The sequence below is a fragment of the Dermochelys coriacea genome, chromosome 7, assembly GCF_009764565.3.
Source record: "Dermochelys coriacea isolate rDerCor1 chromosome 7, rDerCor1.pri.v4, whole genome shotgun sequence".
Lineage (NCBI taxonomy): Eukaryota > Metazoa > Chordata > Testudines > Dermochelyidae > Dermochelys > Dermochelys coriacea.
The window spans coordinates 60,602,567-60,629,267 of record NC_050074.1 but is presented as its reverse complement, the minus strand read 5'-3'; the positions used below and the strand labels follow the sequence as shown (position 1 = coordinate 60,629,267).

General features: G+C 49.8%; 2 long non-coding RNA genes across 2 annotated transcripts; both read right to left on the bottom strand.

Annotated features, from left to right (window-relative positions):
* Positions 1–1,492: 1,492 nt before the first annotated feature.
* Positions 1,493–3,595, bottom strand: LOC119859075. The gene is made up of 3 exons (XR_006282473.1): positions 3,500–3,595; positions 3,180–3,332; positions 1,493–2,193 (listed from the first exon to the last, which is right to left on the bottom strand). It is a non-coding gene; the product is annotated as an uncharacterized LOC119859075 (long non-coding RNA).
* Positions 3,596–22,200: 18,605 nt separating this feature from the next.
* Positions 22,201–24,364, bottom strand: LOC122461044. The gene is made up of 3 exons (XR_006282733.1): positions 23,316–24,364; positions 22,948–23,180; positions 22,201–22,489 (listed from the first exon to the last, which is right to left on the bottom strand). It is a non-coding gene; the product is annotated as an uncharacterized LOC122461044 (long non-coding RNA).
* Between the last annotated feature and the right edge of the window lie 2,337 nt (positions 24,365–26,701).

Sequence of the window (26,701 nt, the reverse complement as noted above, 5' to 3'; positions counted from 1 at the left end):
GGGGGAAGTTCTATTCTTGTCCAAGCTTCATCCCTCGTCACCTCATCGCTGTCACCAGCTGTGCGCGTGTACAGCCTGTGTGCAGTGTCTCCAGCTCCACTGCCAGCTCGCTCACCAGAATTAAGAGGCAATCCTTCTCTGCTGTAGTATCCCAACGCTCTTCCTGCAGCCACTCATTCTCATTCACAGCTGTTTGCAGAGCCAGTTCTGAAGTCTTTAGCTTCTTCTGTAGCCTTTTTGCTACTGCTGCTGCACACACCAAAACCTTTTCCGTCAGGGAAACTGGTCCCTCGATACATCCGCTTGGGAGGACAGACCTTCCTTCAGCAACCAAGACTTCCATCAGCCCTCGCGTATCAAAAGGGGAAGTCAATCCTCCTGACTATGCCATCATAAATTAATTACTCATCGTTACGTGCCCCCCTGGCAGCCAGGCATGGCATCACAGCCCTCTCACTCGGCTAGTGTCCCCCATCAATGGTCGCTCCAGCACCATGGCAGTTTCTCTGCCTGGTAACTCAGCCCTCCAGCCAGGTCACCACCTTTAGTCCATCCTTCTGGGGCCCAGCTTGTCTCACACTAAAAGTCCAAAGAGATCTTTCCACAGAAAGAAGTCCTTCTGCCATCACTAGAGCTCTTGCTCAGCTTGCAGCCCTCTTGCTGGGCTTGGTAACACTCTCCGGGTGCGTGTATGCCCCCTTCTTTGGGGACAGTAGGGGAACCCAGTCCCACCCTGACATTGGTAGTAGCCCAGGGCCCTGTACCCAACAGCTAGGTCTGCTCCTTTCTGTTTGCTGCAGTTTTCCCTGGACACTTCCTACCTCTCTTCTCAAGTTCCCCTCTAGACTTTCCTTGCTGCTCTGAGCTGGCTCTTTAGGGGGAGGTACATGATGCCTCTGAATTAGGGCTCATTTTGTAATCAACTAGGCTAAGCCCCAGACTGTGCAGCCCCTGTTAGGCATGGACAGAGCAGGCCTATGTTACTGGGCTGGGGTCCTTGATCCCCATTTCAGACCTGGTTTCCAGAGGGGCTGAGTACCCACAGGCCCCACTGCCTGGAACTGGAGTTTGCTTGTTCTGGTGACTCTGACATTCAGGCCTTTCATCATTCAGAGGCTGATGGGTGTGGTGAGGGGACTGGAGAAACCCCACTGCTGAGCGGAAGGAGGTCAAAGAGTTGGGATTCTGGGAGCTGATGGGTTAGTTTGCCCGGCTGCGGGAAGTGGAGCTGGAGATGCCATGTGAATGAGACTACCTGATGCTCTCTTCATGCCCGAGGGGCTGGAGCCTTCTACCAGAAATGCTCTCAGGAGTCCAGGTTAGAGGACGTCTCTGGGGAGCCCCTTCCTAGGAACAAAACCAGGGTGATGGAGACGTCTCTGTGCCAGAGCTGGGAGCCAGGGACGGGGAAGCTCCCAGCCAGGCTATGCATCGGGAATCCCATTTCTCTCCCAAGAGACCCACATGCCCCAAGGACTAAATGGCTCTTACCTCCATGAGAGAGTGGGGTCTTCCATCTAAGCCTCTTGGAGACCCAGAATTGCTTGCTTTGATGGGACGAGGTGACCTGTCCCCACTGCTCCCAGAGGTGGCTCAGCTGCAGCCTGTGCCCATCTGGGAGGCTGTGACAGATTCCAGGGCCTGGAAGACAGCTGGGAAGGAGGCTCCTATTCATTTCACACCCATAGACCCCGTAGAAGAGCCAAGGGGAAAATAAAGGGCAGGAGGTGAAGCTAGCCCTGAGCCTCTGTCCCACCCCCACCTCCTCAAAAGTGGAGCTTTCTGAGCTTCAGTGGGGCTAGGGACTGTGGCCCTGACACAATGGCCCCTCTGCACCATATGGGGCAGGGAGAGCTTTGCCTGGGAGCAGGAGGAATGGGATGGAGGTAGACCAAGGAAACAGGGGAGGGAAATGGGTGTGAGGGAAAGAGCTCCTGCCCCAGATGAAGGAATTTGGGGGGCAGAGGGAAGGACCCTGCTCCACAGAGGGGGAAAGAGTTTTTGTGAGTGCCAGGGGGCTACATTTCCCCTTCCACTAGCTCTCCATTTACAGTGAGCCAGAGCAGTACCTGCAGCAGGGAGCAGGAGTTGCTGGTGGCCTCAGAAGCACAGCCCCTGCAGTGCCTCAGGCACCTGGCGCAAGAGCCAGCTACACATCATCCGGCACATCACTTTGGCCATGACATCCTCCTGCTGCAAGGGAACGAGAACCTGTCAGAGACTTGGACCCCCTGAGGAATCAGGGGGGGATTAAGGGCCCCTGGAAGCAGCAACAGTTCCATCTAGCACCTGCCCAACTCTGAGGGATGGATTCATCCTCCTGACCCGCAGAATGGAGTTGTGTTGTCCTTTCTAGTGACCTCTAGTGCCAGCCCCCCTCCTTGTAGCGTGAGCTCCGTCCTCCTCCCCCTCAGTGCCCCTGACAGCTGTTCCACCTCTAATCCACAGCTCAAATTCTCAGAACCCTCTTCTCCACCCCCCACCCTGGTTGGGCAGGGAGGGGGCTCTAGCATGGGGGGCAGGAGGGATTCCGGCAGCAGTGAAGTGGGATGCGTGGAGGTGGAGACCTTTCCCCAGGTCATCCCAGCCACTAATGCTGAAGCCACAGGATGGCAGCCCTGGTGAATGGGGCAGTTCAGCAGCCTCTGCTGACTGAATCCTCCAGTTCTCTCTAGAGTGGGTCCAGCCCTGTCAGCAGCAGGACAAGCTTCCCCCGCCATGTGCCTCAGCCCTGCCTGGTCAGTCACCATCACCAGTCAGTCCTTGGCCTCCCAGGTTGCCAGTGATGGGAGCAACTCTGGGTGGTGGCTCGGGTGACATGGACGCTACGCCACTGGGAACTGAGTGCGGCTCTGTGGGACAGTAGAGGCTCGCAGAGGGCACTTAGGGGACTTTTCTTTCCTTCCCAAGAGCGATAGCACCGTGTCCTAAGAACATAAGTCCGTGATGAGGTAATGCTGGTCATTAATTAGCCTTGCTAAAGAGCTGGGTTGGAGCTGCTCTGGGGACAAGCTGGTTCCCTCTTGCTCATGGAGGTGAATTCATCTCCCTTCCCAGTAGCACCTGCTCTCGCTCTCATTCCCCACCAGGCTCCTTGTTGCCAGGCCAGTGAATGGCAATAGGATGGGAACGAGACCTGGGCCCGGCCCCAATCTCCTGAATCTAATGCAACTGCTTACCGTGTCCCCTGTCAGCTGCTGGGCATCCCCCAGGAGGGAGTAGGTGAGGAGCAGCCCAGCATGGCTGACACGCAGCAGGGGGTCATGGATGGCCAGCACTGTGGTGCGGATGAAGAATCTTCTCTGCCCCTCTGAGAAGAAATTTCCAAAGACCTAAAACCAAGAAAGATGTGAGGCATTAGCAGATTGCCCAGAGCCAGGCACCAAATCCTGGAGCTAGAACGGCATCTCCATCTAGTGGCCCCAGGAGACAGCCACTGCAGGGGACCCAGCCACCCCCACTCCCTGAGTGGTCTCATGCCCTGGCAGAGTGTCCTTACCTCTCACACCCTGGCTGTGTTCCTGTATCCCAGGAGCCTGCTGTCCTGGTGCCAGTTCCAACACCACAGGTCTTCCGCCTCATGCATGGTCAGCCCTGGGAAAGAGAGACAAGCACATACATTTGTCATTCTGGTTGCAGTGCTTGTGTCCTTTCAATCCCATTGGTGGCTGCACAGTGGGCAGAGTCCTCACTGCATGCCTGGCCCAACAGAATTGCAGGGGGTGGTGTAGAACAGAGAAAGAGATAGAGAGAGAGAGAGAGAGAGAGAGACTCATCCTCCAGCCAGGGTCAGTGAGAGAAATTGGCTGGGGTCCCAGTCTCACTTCTCTCAGGTGCCATTTCCCAGCTGGGTTCCTTACCCTCTGGTGAAGCGGCACCTGGGAGAGCTGGTGAACCCCCTCCTTAGCCTGCCGGCTGATGTCCTTGTCTGGGTCACTGATGAACAGAGCCAGCTGTGCCACATGGTGACCCATCCTGGGGAATTCTGTTGAGTTCTAATGGAAGGGAGAGGGGACTCCATCAGCATTTTCCTGTCAGCTCCCAGTCCCCCCTGGGCCAGGACTCCTTCCCCTCAGCAGGAGATGCCAGAGCAGTGGTCCCCAATCTTTCTGTGGGAATAGCACATTGCTATTCCCAGAAGACTGTGGCGGGTGCCAGACACCCCACTGCTGAAATGCTGTTGGCGGCACCATGGCGCCCACGGGCACTGCATTGGGGACCACTGTTCTAGAGGATAGGAGGTAGAGCTAGACCCTTAATTTCCTCTGCCCCCAAGGGAGCCTGGAGCACAGGGATGTGGGCAGGGCCCTCCTTGAGGATTTGCTTCCACAGCTGCTCCAGGATGACAGGGAGACATGAACCTGGAGCATGGTCCCCTTAAAAGCCCAGAGTTACCACTTAACCAGGACAGGATGAACTTGACTCAAGCCAAGCTCATTCTCTGCTCTGACTCTGCCTACCCAAGAGGAACACTCCTAACCCACAGCCCCCGCAGCAGCAGATCCTACAGCCAGCTGGAGCCAGCCCACCTAGGCCTGGAGTCAGGAAACTGGGGTCAGAGGTCACTTGCATCAAACTCAGGGAGGGTGATGGTGAATCTGAGCAGGGCCGTGCTGCTCCTAATGGCCCTGGCTCTCTCCTGCGACACCCTGGACATGATCCAGTAGTTAATGTGCTGTGGGGAAAGGAGGCAGCTCAGGATCAATGGGCAGGTGCACGTGTTGGCAAATGAGACCCCCCCCCCCATACCCAGGGGGCTGAGACATTGTGAGCAGGGTGGAATATTTAATTCCCTGACCGCAGAGCTTTAGAAGGAGGATTGTTGCCCCCAGGACGATGCTTGTATCCTGCACCTCACTTGTCATTGTCTCTCTAGATTGGAACAATGTTCGGTGTCGGGGCTGGTCCCATCCTCCCTGAACTCCTGATTCCTGAACAGCTCACCAGGAAGGAGAGAAACACCCCTTCCCCTCCCCCCCTCCAGCTTTCAAGTCCTTGGCTGGGTGAAGGGACTGCGTGTGAGCACAATCCCCTCAGCAATCCCAGGTCCTGTCTTGTTAATGGATGGGAAGATGTTCTTTTTGGTGATCTCAGATGAGAAATGGGGCACAGCACCTGGTTTGTTAAGGCCACAAAAATGGCAAAATGGCAAAGAACCCCAGGTACCGAAAAGAGTGGGACTCACATCTCTGAATGGGCTTTAAAGAAAAAAAAGATTAAAATTTGGCCCCGACCATTTCTTGTTTCCGCAGACTAGACATTTTAGCAAAGTTTAGAATTCCTTGGTGCTCACTGTGAAACTCCCCTTTCTCTTTCACAAAGGGTTTTAACGCCACTTATCTCACTCAGGTTCACGACTGCCCAGAGTCTGAGAATTGTCCCTGTTCCCATTGGACAAATGGGGAGCCTGAGATACAGAGAAAGGAAGTGACCTACCCAAGGGCCTACACAGCAAGGTGGTGGCAGAGCCAGAAAGAGAAGCCACCAGTCCTGACTCCTTTTCTAACAGACAACCCCCCCCCCAGAGGCAGAGATAGAGCCCAGGAATCGAGATGCTGGGAAAATTTCATTGAAACCGTTTATCAGAAAATCCCATTTAGACCAAACCAGTTGGTTTCTTGAAATCATAACAAGTGGGATGAAAATTCGTTGCAAAAATATTTTGTTGCAAAACAAAAGCATCTCCTGTTTGGCACAGTGTGTTAAATTGTCTCATCGCACACAAAGAGGAGACACTTAGATCTCAAAAATTAGTTAAGTTGCTTCAGCCTGAGCTGAGTAGTTGCTGCTCTTAACTTCAAAATAATAAAATAGAATATTTCAGCTATTCTGTTATGTCAATCTGATCTGAGTAAACGTGATAGGGCACCTCATATTATGCACTGCTCCTAGTGACTCTCTTCAATGGATCCCCATCCTCCACCCACTCTGAGATAGGTAGGAGTGGATTGTAATCTCTACTTGAAAGGGGGAGAAGCTAAGGCTGAGAAAGGAGAATTGACTTGTCTTAAGTCACACAGCAAGTCAGTGGCACAGTTGGGAATAGGACCCCAGAGCCCCAACTTTCAAACTAACCGTCGGATCTTGAATTTCATACATTGAATGACCTGAATAAAGTACTCTCAAATGAGCTCCAGACCAACAACAGTTCATAGCCATTATTCAACAAGTATTTTAGGAAAACTGGAATGTTAGAGAGAATCATGAACTGCTCAGAGACAATTAATGCAGAGAGGCAACAAAATTTGTTAAACCCATGAGTGGTTATGACTTATTTACTTGGTCTTAAAAGAGAACAACAAGGACCTGAGTCTCCTCCCGGTCAATAACCCCCTGCTTAGCCAATCAGGGTAGAGACCGAGGGGCGAGAGGCTGAGGGTTCTCACAGAGAGCTCAAAGGATAGCCCAGGTTGCCGATGGGGATCACTGTCTGAGCACTATTTCATCCCCACATTTTTGGGTGGACTTCCCACAATGGGAGCTGCAGAGCACCCCCGTCATACACACACGGCTCCTGATGAACAGAGGGGAAAAGGACAAAAGTAGTAAGAGATGAAGAGAAAGGAGGGAAGGATGGAGGAAAAGGTAAAACACAAAGGACAAACCCTAATCTCTCCAGTGATTCTAAGGGACAAAATCCTAGGCGGGGAATAAAATTCTGCCATCTTAAGCTAACGTTTTCCATGCCTAGCATTCAGCTGGCACCGGATGGATCAGACTGAACAGGTTCCAAACCTCTCGGAGGCTCTTACCTTCTAAATAGGGATGTCTGTTTTCTAGTAAAATCAGTCAAAGAAAAGGAGAAAACTCGAAAGAGGTTCCTCCTCGTGCTCATGTATGTGAACACGAATACTCTCAGTTCTCAGAGAGAGACTTTGAGAAGGAGACTTGCTGAAGCAAAAGCCACAGGGGTCTCAGAGGTTTCCCTGGCCCCACGCCCCTGTCCTGCCGGTTGAGGTCAGCATCTCTCTGTAAGGTAACCACCTCCCCACCACCTTTGACCAATAGGCTGAGGTCCTGCAAAAGGCCTTTGTGATGTCACTACCACACCCACCCCTCCCCTGCAGTGCTAATGTCCTGCCGCTGGCCAGACACTTCGGAGGTTTGAGCTACTCCCTCTGGATCACCCCACTCGTTCTAGGAAGCAAGCCAGCTAGACAGTAAAACATCAGAGGCTGCTCCCAATGCTACACTCAGTTTTTCAGAGATTAGTAGACTTTATGGCCAGGAGAGACCATTGGAGCATCTAATCTGACCCCCTGCATATCACAAGCCTCCTGTATACCACAATAGCTACTTTTGGGGCAAACACATTCCAGAAAGGCATCTAGTCTTCATTAAATGACAAGAGATGGAGAATCCACCACTTCCCTTGGTAGCTTGTTCCTGTGATGAATCATCCTCACTGTTGAATATTTGTGCCTTATTTGTGATATGAATTTGTCTCTTTTCACCTTCCAGCCAATGGGTCTTGTTGTGCCTCTCTCTGCTAGATTAAACAGCCCTTTAATAGCCAGTAGTTTCTCTCCATTAAGGCACTTCAACAAAGTCACCTTTCAATCTGCTTTTGATCAGCTAAACAGGTTGAGCTCTTTCAATAGCTCACCAGAAGGCACTTTTCCCCAGCCCTCGGAACATTTGGTGGCTCTTTGCGGCCCCAGCTCCAATTTCTCAACATCTTTTTCAAATGAAGACACCAAAACTGGATGCAGTATACCAGTATCAGCCTCACTGATGCTGTGTCACCTCCCTATCCTACTCACAGCTCTGCTCCTACATTTAATGATGGCTCTAGCCCTGTTCACCACAGCATCACACTAGGAGTTTATGTTGAGTGGCTTCTCCACTATGGCCCCTAAATCCTTTTCAGTGTTACTGCCTTCCTGGATACACTTCCCCATTCTGTAGATGTGGCCAGCATGCCTTGTTGCTAGGTATAGGACCTTGCATTTGGCTCTGGTCAAACTTGTTTTCTTTGAATGAGCCAGATTGCTCTGTATCACTGCCCTCTCCTCATCAGTAATTACCACTCTGCCAGTATTTTGTCACCCACCAATCTTATGAGCAGTGATTATATGTTTTCTCCTAATTCACGGATTAATTTTTTAAAATAATTTTGTCCTTGAGAGCTTCTTCAGACCCTAAGTACACAGGACCTGCTCCCAACTGCACAGTGAGAAAAGGCTGTCCAGCCCTGCTGGTACATAGGAGATAAACACAGAACAAACACATTTAGGAGCTGTGTTGTCCACAGGCTCTGAACATGTAGGGGTCAGCAGCTTACAAATGCACTAGAGACCTGTAGTATAGACAGGTCCCAACTGTGTCTCAGTTCCCCACCCTGTAAAATTGGGGAGGGGGGACAAAAAAACCTTGATTCGCTCTATTTGATATTTGGGGAAACCGAGGCACCCAGCTGTGAAGAGACCCGCTCATGGTCCCAAAGCCAGGAATAGAAAACGGCAGGTCTTCTGATAGCCAGTCTTGGAACCTAGCCCTGGTTTTCCTTGCCTCGCTGCTCTAACTTTTGTCACAGCCTCCATGTCTTTTCCTCCATGTCCCTTAGCCTCACGTCACTGCAGAAGAAAGTTTCCGTTGGCCAACTGGCTCTAATGCCTGCGGATGTTGTTCCAAAAGACGTGCTCTGGCTCAGTCGCATGTAATGGTTGGCTGAAGAAACCATTTGGTGACATTCTAGGGCCTGAGTTATACAGGAGGGGTGACTTTATGCACATAATGGTCCTTTCTGACCTTAACATCTGTCAATCTATACATTTTCTGCTGCTAGAAAGATAATTCTGGACCTATTTTCTCTCATTCACTTTCAGTTGGAATAATTTAAATCCAGGCCAAAGGATTTCCTCTTCCATTGTGTGTTCAGCACCTTTGAGAGCAAACAGTTGATGTTAGCCCACAGGTCTCCAGTTTCAACCTGTCCCAGGGTGAGATGGCCAGGAAAGGGGTTGGAGCTCAACTGCACCTAGACCAGGTTATGCAGCTCCCTAGGCTGAAGGGAATAAGTGTGGGGGTCACATGACAAGAAGCAGCATGTGCCTAGGACCCAGGCCTGCTGAGAGACATAAGGGCAGCCTGTGCTCAGCCAGGAGAGAGACCCCAAGGGGAGCAGGCATGGGAAGGGCTTGGAGAATCCTTTAAAGGTCAGGGACGATCCAGGAAGGGGCTAGGCTGAGCACTTAGGACAAGGCCCTAGGAGGGAAAGACAGGGCAGTTTAGGTGATGGGGCAGATAGTCCGGTTGGTTTAGGCTCCAGCACCAGACAGCCACAGGTGAAGGTGATTGTCAGGGCTTATGTCCTTCTTACCCAAGATAGATTTGATAGTGGAGAAGACTTATGCCATAAGGGGGAAGTGAGTTAACCCCAAGGTCAACCAGTGAGTTTATATCACAAATGTATACTCGGAAGGATCCAATAGAAACATGGATTTTCCAGTCTCTTCTTTCTAGGAGTCTCCAGGGCTAAGGTAAAACCCCTGCTGCCCCTCCCCCTTCTGCTCACCTCCAAGATGTGTTGGAGTTCATCTGTGCTGCGGGCTGCTGTCAGCAGGATCTAGAGCTCGTTATCCATGTTCTCTGGGCAGGCCTTGCTCAGAGCCTGCCAGCAGAGGGAGACCATGGGTCAGGGTTATGGAACCTGGAGCTACACCTGCCGGGATGACAGCTGGCTCTGCAGTCCGTGCCCAGAGCAGCTCTCTGCAGAGGGTCTGGTGCACAGCAGGGCATGGAACAACCAAGCTGCTGGGAATGGGAGCTGGGCTTCTGGGTAGAATCCAGGAACCAAAGCACAGCCTGCAGAAAGAAAGGACTGCCCAAGAAGGGACAACCTAATGTCCCATGGAGGGAAGAGGCTCTTCTCCCCCACATTTCTTAACCTCATGGGCTGTTCTCACGCTCTGCCAGCCCCACCTCTCAGTAGCTCCTGCTGTCCGAGGGAGCAGGGATCAGAGGCATTCTGCTGCTGGGACAGAGGTGGAGGATGATGTTCTACCTGCATATGGGTGTTGTCCTTTCTCATGCCCACGGTGAATATACCATGCAAGGGAAGCTCTCAGGACATGCAATTCCAGCTCCAGAGCCATGGTCAGCTTCATCTTGCTGGAAGGCAACTGTGTATGAGAACTTGCAGTTGGGGGGGGATGAGACAGGCACCAACATAGGCACAGAAGTTTGGGGAAATGCGAGAGAGGCTGGTGTTGGGAAAGGAGGGCAGGGATTTGGGAAGCAAGATCTGAGGATCAAACACTGACTAACTGTTGGTTAGGATTATCCCCACTTCAGAGAGGGGGAAAGTGAGGCAGCACGTGGAGGCGTGACCTGGCGGATTGGGCTGAGTGTCTGAATAATCGCTAGACCAAAAATATAAAAGCCATTAAGTGTCAAAAGAACATTCATCATGGAATTGGAGAGTTCAAGGCTGGCCAGAAAATGGGTAGCATATGGCATAAACCAGCATGCGCTCTGCCACCTCCCTGGTTTTGGAGACAAGGGTACGTCTCTTGGAGAGAGGGGTTAGAGGATCTTTCTCCGAGACACACAACTGTCAATAGTTGGGAACAGAAACCCCATCTGTAATTTTGCTCACTGGCCCCGACACAAATGCCCTAATTCAGTGCTCCGACCCCAACAGCCTGCCTACAACACAACAGCCCCACCCTGCTCTCTGCCAACCTGGGTTTCTACTTGTGGGCACTGTTTCCTCTAAGCTGTGCGCAGGTGCGCACACACACAGATCCTAAACCCCACGCACACGGCAAAACACCACAAGCACAAAGATTTGCACAGAAGACTTTTTGTGCACACAGCCTGTCAAAAATTAGAGGGAATGTTGCTTGTGGGTAACCCCAACATATCCCCAGTCCTGAATTTCCTCAAAATCATATTTTCTGCCATGCCCAGCCTCCTTTTGGAGCACTCAGAGAAGTATTAAGATTTAAAGAGACCAAAGCTCAGCTTATTCCTTTAACTGGAGTTAACAATCACTTCAATTCAAACAGCAGTGGGATGGTTAAGATTAAAAGTAAAACACATTCACTAATAAAAGTGAGAGGTTTTAAGTGTATTTAAGTACAAGGGATAAAGAAAAAGTGGTTACAAGCAAATTAAAAAAATGAAAATATGCTTCCTAATGGCTAAGACTTAACTCAGGCTACGATCTGGTTCAAGATAGATTCCTTACCAACTTTTTTCTTTCCAGCCATGGCTGACTCACACAGAACCAGAAGTACAAGGTGCTGGTTTCTCTGGTCTTCCTAGAGGAAAGATGCCAGAATGACTGTTTCCCCTTATCTCTCTCAGATTTCCTTGATCCTATAACGAGGTGTGAGGACCTCATGTGTTCTTCCCTTCCTGTGGGCTTCTCATCCTCCTGTTTATTCATATGTAAATAGGGTTTCCACTTCTTTGATTCCACCATGCTATCTTCCACTCCTAACTGGGAGAAACCTATATTTGGTCACAGATTTCAAAGCAAAGCATCAATAATTCCTCCTATAGTATTAAAATTGATATTTCACAGATATTAATCACCAGTGTGTCACCAGCTTTTAGAAAAAGATGTTACTTGAGACACTTTACTACAGTTTATTATATATAATCAGTTGATTCAATTGCTTATTCTCTGGGGTTCAAACCCCATGGCTTTATAGACCAGTAAACCTTTGAAATGTATCCTCAAATAAAGTTCCTTTTCTCCTGCTAGGAAGAGATGCCATGTGGTCTGGTGAAGACTTCATACTAGTTCCTCCCCCGCTAGTAACAGCTGAGTGATTACCTCCTCCCTGGTTAGCTTGATGGCTTTGTTTATCTTTTATGTAAATGCCACCTTCATGGTCTCTGCCTGATGACCAGGCTTGTCAGACAAGCAAATACACATTCTCTTGTCCAGGGGCATTGTAATGAGGTGGCACCCATCTCTTGCAAGTACCCCCTTGTTCAGGTGTGTGTCTGCACCTCTTTCAGTCTGTGGTGACCCCTTCTGGCAGTTTCTCGTGTCTCAGTCCTCCAGCTGAGTCACACACAGTCTGTATGGAACACAACTCAAACAGACCCCTTCTGGGGTATTAGTTCAACAAAGTCTTTAAGCACTGCTGGCCTAGTAGGGGGCCATGCTCCCAGGAGACTTTTTACCCACTCTGGCCTGTTCTGGCCCCAGCTCTCCACCTGGGCCTCTTAATAGTTCAGATCACCTTTGGGGATTTATCACTGGCCAATTGTAGGCCACTTCCCACGTGGCTTTTTTTTTTTTTTTTTTTTTAAACTACTCAGGCTCCAAGCAGCAACTACCTGACTCTGGCTCAGCAGCTCCTTTTATATAGCCCTCCTGGGCCCAGATTGGCCGCTTCCCACGCAGCCTCTCTATGCAGCTTGGAGGACTCTTCTACTACTCTTTTCATGGAACAGGTGTGGCGGGGGCCTCTGGGCCTAGTCCACATGGTCTCAGGCACATTGGATGATGCATTACTTGCCAAACACATTTTAAGAACATAATTTAGCACATATCCATAACTTTGTACACATCCCACACAAGAATATTAATGATCAGCAAGTTATTAGTTTTCCAGTTATATATTATAGGCCACCTTTTGGTATAGATCATGACAACAGCATGTTAAGTGTAGATAGCATGCCAGGCCTGACAAGAGTTGCTGACAGAGTAATGAATCACTAATTGACCTCTGTGTTGCACTCACCTTATAGTAATTAGATCACAGTTCCTTACTTTGCTTATGAGAATATCATGTGGGACTGTGGTCAAATGCCTTACTAAAAATCAGATAGATCACATCTACTGCTTTTCACCTATCCGCTAGGCCAGTAAACCTGTCAAAGGAGGAAAATAGGTTGGTTTGACATGATTGGTTCTTGAGAAATCCATATTGGCTATTATGTAACACCTTATCATCATCTAGGTGCTTGCAAACTAATTGTTTAATAATTTGTTCCAATATCTTTCCCGATATCAAAGTTAGGCTGACTGGCCTATAATTCACTGGGTCCTCTTTGTTCCCCCTTTTAAAGGTAAGTACTATGTTTGCCCTTCTCCAGTCCTCTGGGCCCCTCTCTCATCTTCCTTGAGTTCTCAATGATAATTGCTAATGGTTCTGAGATTGCATCAGCTACTTCTTTAAGTACCTGAGGATGAATTTCATCAGGCTCACCGGATGTGAATACATCTAACTTACCTAAAAGTTCTTTAACTTGTTCTTTCCCTGTTTTGGCTTGCATTCCTTCCACCTTGTTGTTAATATTAATTGTGTTGAGTATCTAGTCACAATTTTTAAATGAAGATTGAAGCAAAATAGGCATTAAACATCTGAGCCTTCTTTATGTCATCCATTATTATCTTACCTTTCCTGATAAGTAGAGGTCCTACATGTTTCTTCATCTGTCTCTTGCTTCAAAATGTATTTAAAAAATATCTTATTGCCTTTTGTGTCCCTCGCTAGACGCAACTCATTTTTGCCTTAGCTGTTTTGATTACCATGAGACTGATGAACTTGGCCTGGCTGCTGGTCCTATCCAACATTGCCCCTTCTCAGATAAGGTGACAAGTCACCTTGCAGAATCTGTTCCTTAAGGTACAGGACATACCACATCTACCCTCGTTTATAGATGTGTCTAATCCACTGATCTACCATCTTAGCGCAAGACACTCCATTTGGATAATTCCCGTAAAGAGTCTTCATGTCACCTCCTGATGGTGTACTAGGTGGCAAGAACAAGCTTCAAACATAACCAATGCCTATCTCATGACAGACCCGATAGTCCAGCCCCCAGGTTTTGACCTTGCATGCCATCTGTGGACAAAGATCAATCACTTCAGATGTAGAGTGATCATAGGTATGACAAATGATACTAAGTGGGGCTTTCATGATTTTCCCCTTGGTTGCTGTGCGGTTAGAAGATATAGGCCATATTATGTGCAGCCTTCAAGATGTGCAAATCCATGAAGGAATCTTGCCAAATACCCTTCCCTCAGCTATTGACTGGTTAAGACGCTTACACTAGCATGTTTGACTCAAACAAGTAAATGCAGTCACAATACCAAAGTTACATGAACTAATACAAACTGCGGGGTTAGTCTAGTTTTCCAACTTTTTAGTAATTTTAAGGCTATATTAAGATATTTAAAACAACAGTTATTATGGCATAGCAATTCTGCTAATAGTGTGTGTAGGGGCAATAGACAATGAGAATATCTTAGGGCGGCTAAATTATTTATTGCGATTCACAACTGCGTGTTGCATAGGTATAAAACTGAAGTAACTGCACTGAAATTTAGTGAGTAATATAGAGATGAATCAGGCCCAATATTTGTTATAAATTCAAGCCAGTTTTCTGTTCACAAGTTGTCTGTGAATCTGCCCTGATTTCTGCAAATCTCTAGTTCTAGTGCTCACTCTTCCATTCCAAGCTCCTGGCGGGGCAAGGATCTATGACAAGCCAGCATTTGATTTCCATGGGAGCTGGTGTCCTAATGACCAGCCCTTTTTGTACCTCCTTCTGCAGTCATGGCATATTGGACCCCCCTTCCAGAACAGGCCCCCTCTACTGGGGAGCCTGCAGGCAGCCCCTTACTCTCCACCTGAGGTCTCTGCATGAGCATTGATTATAGGCCAAGGAGTAGGCTCGGTCTGGGCTGGACGGTGTTATCCTTGAAGCAGCTGATGAGAGTCACTGGCCCCAAGACAGGGCCATGATGACTCAGGGGAACCACCGCCATGGTGGGATTGATCAGCTCTGACTGGCTCTTTCTGCCAGCTGCATCCTACGTGGGATCTGACCCCGACCTGGAATGGTCAATCCTGGGTTGTGACTCCAGTCGATGGCCCTTGCATACAGGCTAGAGCATGTCACCCTGAGGGTCTAGGGAAGCCACTTTTTGCCTCCAGCAATAGTTGGGCCCAAAAGCACCGGTGGGGCTGCGGGTAGGCCCAGCTCTGTACTCTGATCCAGCCAGCTGCCCAGGACCCCACCACTGTGCACACTCCTCCCTCTTGCAGAGCCTCTCCATGCCTAGGTGCTGGATCTGAAGCAGGAGCAGAGGCAGCTGGGAGGGCTTATGGGAACAGACCACCCCATGCTCTGAATCAGCCCTTACAGTGGCATTCACTGCCCTGTGTCTCCTCTCTCTGCTGCCTGCTGAAGTCTAAGCGCTCCCACCCCTGCCCTGGGGCAGCAGGTAGTAGTGCACCCTGCAGTAGATCAGCCCACTACACAGCTGGGACATTGAAGGGAAGTGGGGGAAGGGGATCAGCCCCATGAACCTCTTAGGCCAGCTGTTCCTGTCTGCATCTTATTCTGGATACATTCAATTTCAAGGGGGTTAACAAGCGAAGGTCTGGCTGCTTTCACCTACATGTGGGGCCGAGACAAGGCAGAGATCACCTGTGACTGGCTTTCTGACAGCCACCCATTTCTTCTCCTCCAGCACCTGGCCCTGAATTTTCTGGGCCTCATTTGTCTGAAATCCTTGGCTTGTAACATGCTCCATAAATACTGGCTGGGTAAAGCTTGTTCCAGTCTTTCAATGAGCAGCAAACCAAGTAACAGCAACAGCAATCCAGGGACAAATATTCTGCCATTTGGAATAGATGAGAACGGTAGCTCTCTCTGCTGCAGAGGTCCATGCTGTGAGACAGATTTATAAAGCTCAGCATTCAAAACCTTGCACCTTAAAATGAGTCAGTATACTTAGGAAACCTAAAGGTAGCATTTGTACAGAACAGAGAGGCTGCCGGCAAAGTGTGGATCTCCTCGGGAGAGCCAGAAGATGAAGTAGATGACTGATCTTTTGAGTTCTGAAATCCATATATGTAACAGTGCAACTCTGTAAATTGTAAGGGTGCTAAAGCATTTTACACAATCATCTTTCATAATGAACCAGCCTCTGTGCACTATCTGGCCTGCAAGAAGATAGCTCCTGGGGATTATGAAAACGCTAACAGCTTGAGCCAGGAAACTAACCAAGAAAAACACTGAACCTTTGAAAAAGCTGGAAGTATTTTTCCTTGTTTAGAGATTTGCTGAATTATTCCTCAGAGTCCAAGCTAGTTGTACAGTAGAGTCTGCTCTGGAAGAATAGCTTGCGAGGCAGCCCTAGTTCTGCCCTTTCATAGGGTAGCTAAGTTAACATAGTGCTTCAGCACTGCTGTAGTATACTATATTAAGGTCACATTGGGTTGACCTTTTGGACCAGCATATTTATATACATTTTATAACTGAATAATCCACCACAGCAGCCTCACACTCAGCAGGTCAATGATAGAGGCCCAAAATGGGCAGACAATCAATTTCTAATGTAAAATGTCTTCCCACTAAGTAGAGTCTCTCATGAAGAAATTAATAAGTCTGTCTTCAGAGCAGGGTTTGAATAGTGAGCAGTAAATACGGCCAAGAACCATACACTGAAGAATAAGAACAAAACAAAAATGTTGAACAGGTGCTCAATAAGTGCACACCACCCATTCTGTGCACCGAAGGACGTGAGGTCCTGTGGAAAAAACAGTATGCGATTGTTGTATGCAGTGTAATTGTAGCTGTGTTAGTCCCAAGGTATGAAAGACAAGGGGGGGGGTGAGGCAATCTCTTTTATTCGACCAACTTCTGTTGGAGAGAGAGACAAACTTTTGAACAACATAGCTCTCCTTCAGGTCTAGGAAAGGAACTCCTAGCTTCACTGCAAAATGCAAGGTTACTCCTGTGGGAATTCTGCACCACTGTGCAACACAGAATTTTATAGAAATTAGTGTGCATGCAGAATTTCCTTTCCCCACAAAAATGGGCTGGCCACCACTAGGGGCCACCGGACCCAGCAGAACCCAACTCGCTTATAGAAGACCCTGCCAGGGAGAAGGGGAAGGAGCTAGAGTTTTCCTGGCAGCTGCAGTTCCCAGCATTTCCTGAAGGAAGGAGAGGGCAGCACGCAGGAAGCTCCATGCAAGCCTGGGATGGAGCATCAGGCTGTTTCTTCATCTGGATCCCTGGGGCAGGAGGGAGTGTGGGTGTATTGGCTGGGGGGCCCCTCCATGGATGGGCTCTGGGAGGGAGGGGGGCAGGCATCTGGCCCCCTTGCCAGGCTTGGGAGGGGGGTGTGCAGAGAAACAGGAACTGAGTTGTCATAGGGTTGTTTTTTTTTTTTTTCCCCCCTCAACTCTCCACTCCTGTGGGGAATTTGTGTGTGTCTGTATTGCCACAGACACTTGCGGTCAGATATTTTGAAATAAATTACCAAAATAATTGAAATGTGTGGGATTATAGAGTGTTATTTTGACAAATAAACTTTGCAGAATTTCAAGTATTGTGTGCAGAATTCCCCCAGGAATACAAAGTGGAGCAAACAATTTAACATAAATGGTTAACACACATTGTAAGGGACCTTTCAAGGTAGACTGGCCCATTAACACCTATGCAAATATAGGACAAGAAGAGCGACTATCATAATACAAAAAGAAAAGGAGTACTTGTGGCACCTTAGAGACCAACTAATTTATTTGAGCATAAGCAGATACAGATTAACACAGCTGCTACTCTGAAACCTATCATAATACACACATAGGTGATGGGGCATACTCAACGCTCACAAGCCTGCACTCTGTTTGTGTGGGTCTTTGATGACTCAGCCCTCAGGCCACAGTCACACAGTCTGAATGCAAGATAAAAATTAAACCCCTTCCAGGATATACGTCCAACAGGGGGCCTATTTCAGCACACTCTATAAGGTCTCTCCATCTTCAGCCCTATCTCTGGGCTCACTCCTCAATCAGTCCAGCAGGACCTATCACAGTATCCTGGTCAAACTGTTTCTCAGCCCCTTCTGGGATCTCTCAAATCGTCCCTGCTCTGCAAGCAGTCCCAGCCCTGGTGTAGGGCTCCATCCCTGGAGACTCTTCACCTGTTTTGGCCTTTTTGGCCTCAGCTGGGCCACTAAAAGAGTTCAATTCCCCTTCTGGGGTGCCTCAAATCCCAGGCCACTTTCCCAGTTGCCAGTAGGGAGGACCTAGGCCTGCCCTCTACTCTGGGTCCCAGCCCAGGGACCCTATAGATAGCAGCCACCCACAATGTCCCTTTAAATAAACAGCATCACTGCTACAATTCCCTGGGCCACTTCCCCATGACCCCAGCACATTCTTCACCCTAACCTTAGGCCTTGTCCTGATTGAGTCCCAGCAGCCAGCTAAGTGCACCTTCAAGTTCCCCGCCAGCCTCTGCCAGCACTCGTCTCTCTAGTGTCCTGTAGCTCCCTCAGCCAGCCAGGCAGACCATCCTCTCTCCTCCAGCTCTAGCAAGAAACTGAGCGCTGCAGTGCAGCTCCTTTTATATGGGCCTGCTGGGCCCAGATTGGCTGCATCCCACGTCAGCACTCTAGGCAGCTTGGAGGACTCTTTCCTCAGCCCTTTTCTGGGGCAGGGTGTGGCAGCGACATGAGACCTCCAGCAGGGGGCCTCAGGGTCTAGCCCACTCCATCATAGGAGGCAAGAATGAAGGCTGCACAAGCAACCTTAATTCTGGCATTTCCTAACTTTTCAGTGCTTGACTTTGCAACTTAATAATGTTCTATTAACATAGTTTTTGTGTACATACAAAGGGTTTACATTTCCATATGCATTGATCTGAGTTCTTTCCTTAGGTTCTTTAAACAGCCATGGGAGAAGGTAGCAGACACCACACATTTGCTCCTCTCCCTTCAGCGTGCAGTTCCACTGCTGTCAGGGGGATGTCAAGGAGGACAAGCAGGCCCCTGAGTCATGAATGAGTCTGACACACGAGCTAATTCCCAGCACACAGATGCATCAGACTTACCAAGCAGTATAGTCACACCCTGCCAGGCCCTGAGTTTTCACTGGCATTTGCTTCCATATTGTCCTGGTTCATATTTATTGATCTCACTTAGCTCTTGGATGGTCTGTTCTTTCACTGTAGCAAAGTGTCCTAGAATCATCAAAGTTAGCAGTGCAAAAAGGCCTAGAGAGAGCCATTTCCAAAGACATCCTCTAAGATTGCATCCTCCAAGATAAGCTACACTCAGTTCCTACTGGCTGCAATTTTTGCAGGCACAGTCATTTGAAGGCAGGTGCAAATATTCAAAGTGAGGCTTCTAACAACTAATTGTACCAGCTAGACAGACATCTTAGGTGGGATTCCAAAGACACCTATGGGATTTAGGTGCCCAGTTTCTATTAATGCCTACCCTTAGGCAGGGGTGAAAGCAAATTAGAGGACTTACTGGTACGCTGGAGTCCTGAGCAGGGGGTGTGGCCTCAACCAGAAGAGGCGGAGCCTTAAACCCCTGGGCCCTTTAAATCTTGATTTAAAGGGCCAGGGCTCCAGCTGCAGTTGTGGTGGCTGGGAGCCTGGGGCCCCTTAAATCACTCCCGAGCTAAAAGCTGCAGAGGCGGCTGGGAACCCCAGGACTCGGGAGCGATTAAAAGGGCCCAGGGCTCCAGCTGCTGCTACCGCACCAGAGACCGGGGCCCTTTAAATCACTGAGGAGCCCTGGGGGCTCCCAGCTGCCACCGCTACCCTAGGACTCTGGCAGAGCTTTAAAGGGCCTGGGGCTCTGCTGTGGTAGCGGCTGCTAGAGCCCCGAGCCCTTTAAATCCCTGCCTGAGCATTGCTGCCTGAACCCTGGGTAGTGGCAGCCGGGCTGTGTCGGGGATTTAAAGGGCCCCGGGGCTCCAGCCACCGCTACTGCCCCGGCCCTTTAAATCCCCACCAGAGCCCAGCCGCTGCTACCCCAGGGCTTGGGCAGCAGGGCTCAGGTGGGGATTTAAAGGGCCCTGGGGGGGTTAGTGGTGGCTGGAGCTCTGGGGCCCTTTAAATCCCCGCCACAACTATCCCAGGGCTTTAAATTGCCCTCTGGGAAAGCCAGTCCCGGTAAGGTGCACCGGCTCTTACTGGTACGCTGTACCGGGGCGTACTGGCTTACTTTCACCTCTGCCCTTAGGCAGCTTTGTAAATCTCTTTCCTGCAGTCTGTCATTTGCATATGTAACTGCATGTGCAAAATTACAGCCATAAATAGTTGCTTGTGCAAAATTGCAGGTGCAGTCATAGAAGCAGCAGAGTTGAGGCACTTTTGAAAATGTGGCCATTTATGGTATGTCTACACAGCAAAGAAAAACCCAGGTCCGTGGCAGCTGACTTGGGCTTGCAGGGATCGGGCTGAGGGGCTGTTTGTGTGGATTTCCAGGCTCGGGCTGGAGACAGGGGTCTAGGACCCTGCGGTTCCCAGAGCTCGGGCTCCAACCCGAGCCCAGAAGTCTACACAGAAATGAAACACGCTCATAGGGCTTTGGCAGCCAGACTGAGTTCAGACTGTACTGGGTCAGCCATGGGGTTTTCTTTGCTTTGTCCACATTCCCTTCAAGCATTTAGTCCGATTCCATTAGCATTAGCTCACTTGGGCTCTTTAGTCATCTACTCCCTATCCCTAATTTGGAGTACTGGTCAGAATTTTCTGTGCAGAAAATGTTTTATGGAAAATATGGTTTCATCAAAAACAGTTTCCTGTGGGAAAATTGGAATTCCAGCAGGAAAACTCCAGAGTGTGAGAAAGTGTGGTGATTTCCAACTGGTTAAGATTGCAAAGCAGTACAAAAATGTAGGTTTGATTCCTCTTTCTTACTTTTTCAAATCCTCCTGTGTAAGACTTGGAAACTCACAATCAGAAAATCTTGAAAGGGGATTCAAAAATCCCCATGGGAAGAATTCCTGCTTTCCAGGCAGCTCTACAAATGTGTTTCAAGATCTGATGCAGCTAGAGTCTCAGGCCTTGTCTACAACAAATTCTTTGCCGGTTCAGCTATCTATACTATCTGAACTAAGCTGCTCTGGCAGAGCCCTCTAGCGTAGGGCCAGCTTATGCCAACATAAGGCGTTTTTTGCCCAGCATAACACCACCATTCTTATGACATTAGCTATGCTGACAGAAGTCCTCTTCTGGTGGCACAGCTGTGTCTATATGGGGGTGTAACAGGGTCCATGACCTGCCCCTCCTCCTGGGGCCTACTTGCTGCCCCAATAAGGCTCAGAGAGGCTTCAGGGTTGTGCAACACCCGTGTCTTTACTTCCTTACAGTTATCCCACCACCAGTGTCCATCTATTTAAAAGCTTTACAGCTCCCTCACAGCCTTTATAGCCCTTGGCTTGCCAGGCCAGCAGGTGTTGCCAATCCTCAGACCAGCATCAGGCCTTTTTCATCAGCCCCAATCGGTTTCCCCTGATTGAAGCTGACTGGACAGGGGCTAATTAGCAGGGTGCTGTTGCAAAAGCACCTACATACCTTCCCCTTTAAGCCAATGCCAGGGCTGATCTTCCTCAGCCCTGCTTTTCTCAGCCTGGCATTCCACTCTGGGAGTGGCCTCCCTGCCCATCTGGGTGGTCCCTGGGCTCAACCCTGTGGGGTTTTGGTATGCCCACCCACAAAAGGTGCATTGGGTAGGGGGTGGGCCACTCCACAAGTCCACCTCCTCCCGGAGGTCATCACACCAGTCGCAACCTTGGGTGGGTCGCCCCAGGTTTTCTGTCTCCCTCACCAGGGAAGGAAAGATATCAGAGCCAACTGCCCCGAGCCTACCCAGTCCCCTGTTCGGGCCCTCTCCCTCTTGGGAGTTTAGACCTTCCCCTTTTGGGTTTCTATCCTCTGGCCTTTCTTTAGCTTCTCTGCCTCTATCACAGGGATTCCCTCCCCTGGGTGGTCCCATCCTGGGACATTTGTTCCTTCATTGGTTCTTCCCGTAGTGTCCCCATCCTGGCTGTGTTGTCTACGGTTTGTAACTTTCTCCCCTTGAGATTGTGGGGACTCCCCTTTCTCAGGGTCCACCCCCGTAGGGGCCTTGCCCCCTTCCTCCAGGGTTTTCTCTCTCGCTTTCTCCGATGGTCTCCTCCCCATTCCCTCTTTCCCTTTTGGGGAAGGGTTCCAGTCCAACCCCAGGACCATGGGGTAGGGCAACCCCTGTATTACCCCCACCAGCTTCCAGGCAAACCTTCCCTGCACCTCCAGGGGTACCTTGGCCATGGGACTATACTCCCCATCCCTGTGGATGCATTCCACCAGCTTCCTTTCCCCAGGGATAGGCCAATGCAGCTTTACCAGGTGCCGCTGTATGAGGGAGTGGGCTGAGGCTGTATCCACTAGACCCCTCTGAGGTTTTCTCCCCACCCACACAGAGATGGTGGCTATCCCACACCTCTTCTTCCACCCCACAACCTTGGTCCAACCACAAAATTCAGCGTCCCCACAGTCCATCACCAGGCAGTCACAGCTCTTATGCCCTGGCTATCCACAGCACCAGCATACAAGTTGTCCCAGGTGTCTAGGGCTTCCCTTGTTCTCCTCCCGTCGCTTGTCTACCAGCTTCCCAGCAGGGTGCTCACGGGTTTCTTGCCTCCCTCTGTATCTCACAGGGTCCGATGCTCCCTCGAGGGGAAGTCTGCCCCTGCGTAGTCCTCCGTCCTTTTGACAGAGGCTTCTATGGGAGCAGGCTGAAGTTGACACAGCTAGGCCAGCATGCTATCTGGGAGGCCCTGAACAAACTGTTTGAGTATCACCTGATCCATAATCTGCCCCATTGTTTGGGCATCGGGCCTCAACCACCACGTCACCCAGTCAGACAAGCTCTGGGCGAAGGCCCGGGGCTGCCCGAAACTTTTGACAGTATTTCTCTGATGAAAGCCCCAGGTGGTCCAAGATGGCTGCCTTCACCGTATCATAGTCTCTAGCCTGGGGATCTGTCAGGGCCATATATGCCACCTGCGCCTCCTCAGCAAGATATGGGGCTAGCCGCAGGGCCCAGCTTGTCCTGTCCCATCCCGCACCCAGGGCCACCCGCACAAAGGTGCCTAAAAAATAGTCAGAGTCATCTGCCGGGGCCACTTTACAGAGGCTAATGCCCAGGGGCCGGGTGCCATCTCCCGTCACAGGACTCACCAGTTTCTGCAGGAGCTGCTGCTGCACCATTGCCTGTTCCTTGAATCTTGCGAAGTCCGTTGCTGCTCAGCCTGCCGAGCCAGTAAAGCTTGCCTCTCCAGCTGGTGGGACTGCTGAAAGGCCTGCAGTGTCTTCTGCATCTCTCTATGTTACTCTGTGAGCCACAGCAGAGTGTCCTCCATTTCCGGGTCACCAGCAAAGGATCCTGGACAAGCCCCCATGTGTAACAGGGACTTAGGGTTTCCAGGGCCAAAAGAAACCAGAAAAAACACAACTCAAAACAGGGTCATCCAATGAACCCACCCCTCTTCCTGAGGCCTGCTTGCTGCCCCAATGAGGCTTAGAGAGGCTTTAGGGTTGTGCAATACCTTTGTCTTTATTTACTTAAGGTTATCCCACCACCAGTGTCTATCAATATACAAGCATTACAGGATTATTCAGTCTCATTTACAGGCAGCATCAGCCTTCAGCTGGGAGGCCTCCAGTTCCCAACCTGACTGCCTCCCTCCCCGTTTATAGCCCTTGGGTTGTCAGGCCAGCAGGTGTTGCCAATCCTCAGGCCAGCATCAGGCCTTTTCCATCAGCCCCAATCTATTTCCCCTGATTGGAGCTGACTGGGCAGGGGCTAATTAGATGCTTTTGCACCAGCACCCTGCTACAGGGTGGGTTTGATGGCATAGATATGACGGCTAGGGGTATGTGATTTTTTCACACCCCTGACCAAGGTAGCTATGGTGAAAATACTTTGTAGTGTAGACCAGGCCTCAGAAATCTCAGACAACAGAAGCTGTGAAGGTATGGTTGGTTTTCCATCTGATGATTATAGGAACAACGAGGGCCTCATGTGACATGGCCAGAGGCTTCCTGATGTTTGGACTGTGTTAAATTAAATATTTAAACAGCTGACCTGTGCACTTGATTGTTCACTTCTCAGTCATTAGGAGCCCCGAGGATCAACCAATAAAGGTGGGCTGGCGTAGCTAAGCCAGATACGCCAAAGTCAGAGCTTTTCCTTGTGGCCTCCTTCAGCAGTAGGTTCAAAGTGTAGCCAATGTTTGCTTGTATTGCAAACTCACCATTTCAAATTGATTTTCCCTATGCTGTGTCTTGGCCCTTTCCTTGCATTGTAGATCTAACAGCCTGCCTTCTCAGCAGCATTGATCTCCACCTCCTGGGATATCTACACACCATGCTGAGCAGAGCCCTGAGCATGGCCCTTCTAACTCAGTCCAGCATGGCGGTGTGATGCACATGGAGAAGTGAGGTCTCCTCAGCACTTGAAGGGTCTGTTTATTCTGCTATGCAGCCTACACCTTAACTGATTTTCCCCAGTGAACTTTTCAGATCAATTTGTGCCTGACCCTGCACCCCTTACTCTGCCAGGCAGTTCTTACTCATCTCATTGGCCTAGTGGGACAGCTAGGGCTGGCAAATTTCTAATCACACAAAACCGAACACCTTAGCCCCACCCATGCTCCAACCCCCCTGCCATGCCCCCCCGAGGCCCCACCTCCCACTCACTACATTCCCCCTCCCTGGGCTGGGGCAGGGGGTTAGGGAGCAGGGGGGGAGGGCTCTGGCTGGGGATGAGAGGTTTAGATTGTAGGAGGGGTCTCCGGGTTTGGAGGGGTCTCAGGGCTGGGGCAGGGGGTTGGGGTGTGGGCTTACCTGCGCCGGCTCCCAGTCAGTGGCACAGCAGGGCTAAGGCAGGGTCCCTGCCTGTGCTGGCACCACGCTGGGCCTCGAAAGCAGCCAGCAGGTCCAGCTCCTAGGCAGGAGGGCCAGGAGACTCCACGCACTGCTCTCGCCTGCAGGCACCGCCCCAGCTCCCACTGGCCACAGTTCCCGGCCAATGAGTGCAGAGACAGTGTTCGGGGCAGGGGCTGCGCGCGGAGCACCCTGGCCCCCCTGCTCAGGAGCTGAACCTGCTGGCTGCTTCTGGGGATCAGCGTGGTGCCAGGACAGCTAGGGACTAGCTTGCCTTAGCCCTGCAGCACTGCCAACTAGACTTTTAATGGCCCAGTCGGCAGTGCTGACCAGAGCTGCCAGGGTCCCTTTTTGACTGGGTGTTCTGCTCGAAAACCGGATGCTTGGCAATCCTAGGGACAGCTCATGGAGGCACAGACTACATGCGTATGCAGCTGAAGGGCTGTAGTATGTGATCCCCATTCTTATGACATTCTGTGGGGTGGGTAGGACAGAGGCTGTGTACAAAAGGGCAATGCTCAGAGAGGGAGGAGCCCCACACTCAAGAAATGAATAGTGTTCCGTGTTAACGCCCCTGTTTTCTGGAGAAAGAAGGAAGTGTAGGAACTTCATGCTGGAGAGCTCAGCTGCAGTGCATGGCTCTTCAGCCAGCAGGGACTGGATCTACTTCGTCTGTTTGGCGTATGCTTTCTTAAAACTCAGCATTTTCCTAAAGAAAACAATCAGTAGGTATCTGAGTACAAGGTGAATAACAACGCCTGTAACTCCAGTGCTCGGGGCTCTTTGGAACAGTAACTGTTATTTATTCTTGTATTTATCCATGTATTCTTCCAGTGCCATAGAGATAATGAAATACAGGGACATTGATCACAGTACAGTTACTTTGTAATTCAGGGAGATTCTAATTTTTGATACCTGTAATTAACGCTATTGCAGAAAACGAGAAACTTCACTTTAATGCCTGAATTACTTAATATTACCCCTTTGTTTTCATATTGAACACATATTTGTAAGAATCCTGGTACATTACCTACATGGCAGCCAAAGGGTAATTACTACAGAGTTATTCTTTTTGATACATGTATTTACTGCAAAATCCTACAAACCAAAGTTTAAGCCCAGGGCTTCACTTGGTTCATGGCAGTGCCTGTTAATTACCCTCCCACCACACTCTCCTAGACTGACATGGAATTCCCAGGCAGATACTTCCATTTCCTTTGTACTGACATGGCCCTGGGCACAGCTAGAGAAACAACTCCTGGCAGAAGGCCTGATGTTTAAGTGTTACAAGGTCCCCTTGGAAATTGTACTGCAGTTGAAAGTGAACCTTTGTTCCTGTCTAATTCCTGACTGAGCCATGAACTCACATCTATAATTGTATTCTGTTAGTGTATATTTCTGAGAAGAGTACTTCAAATTGCTTTCTTACTGCACTCATGTCATTACATGGAGTATCAGGTACCTATCTCCATTTCCTGTCTATTTACATGTAAATATAACTGTACATAGAAAGAAATAAGAACATAAGAATGGCCAGACTGGGTCAGACCAATGGTCCATCTACCCCAGTATCCTGTCTTCTGATAGTGACTGGTGCCAGAGGCTTCAGAGGGAGTGAACAGAACAGTGCAATTTATTGAGTGATCTGTCCCCTGTCGTCCACTCCCAGCTTCTAGCTGTCAGAGGTTTAGGGACACCCAGGGCATGGGGTTGCATCCTTAACCACTTTGCCTAATAGGAAAGCAGACCTGAAGAAGAGCTCCATGTGGCTCGACAGTTTGTCTCCCTTACCAACAGAAGTTGATAAAGATCTAGTAAAATATATTATCTCACCCACCTTATCTTTCTAATTGGGATTATGTTTTCCAATGTGCATTTATCATTAAATTTCATCTGCCACTTTGTTGTCTAGTCACCCAGTTTTGTGAGACCCCCCCCCTTGTAACTCTTCACAGTCTGCTTTGGACATCTACAAACTTTGCCACATCACTGTTTACCCCTTTTCCCAGATCACTTATGAAAACCCTGCTCCCAGCATCTGTTACGT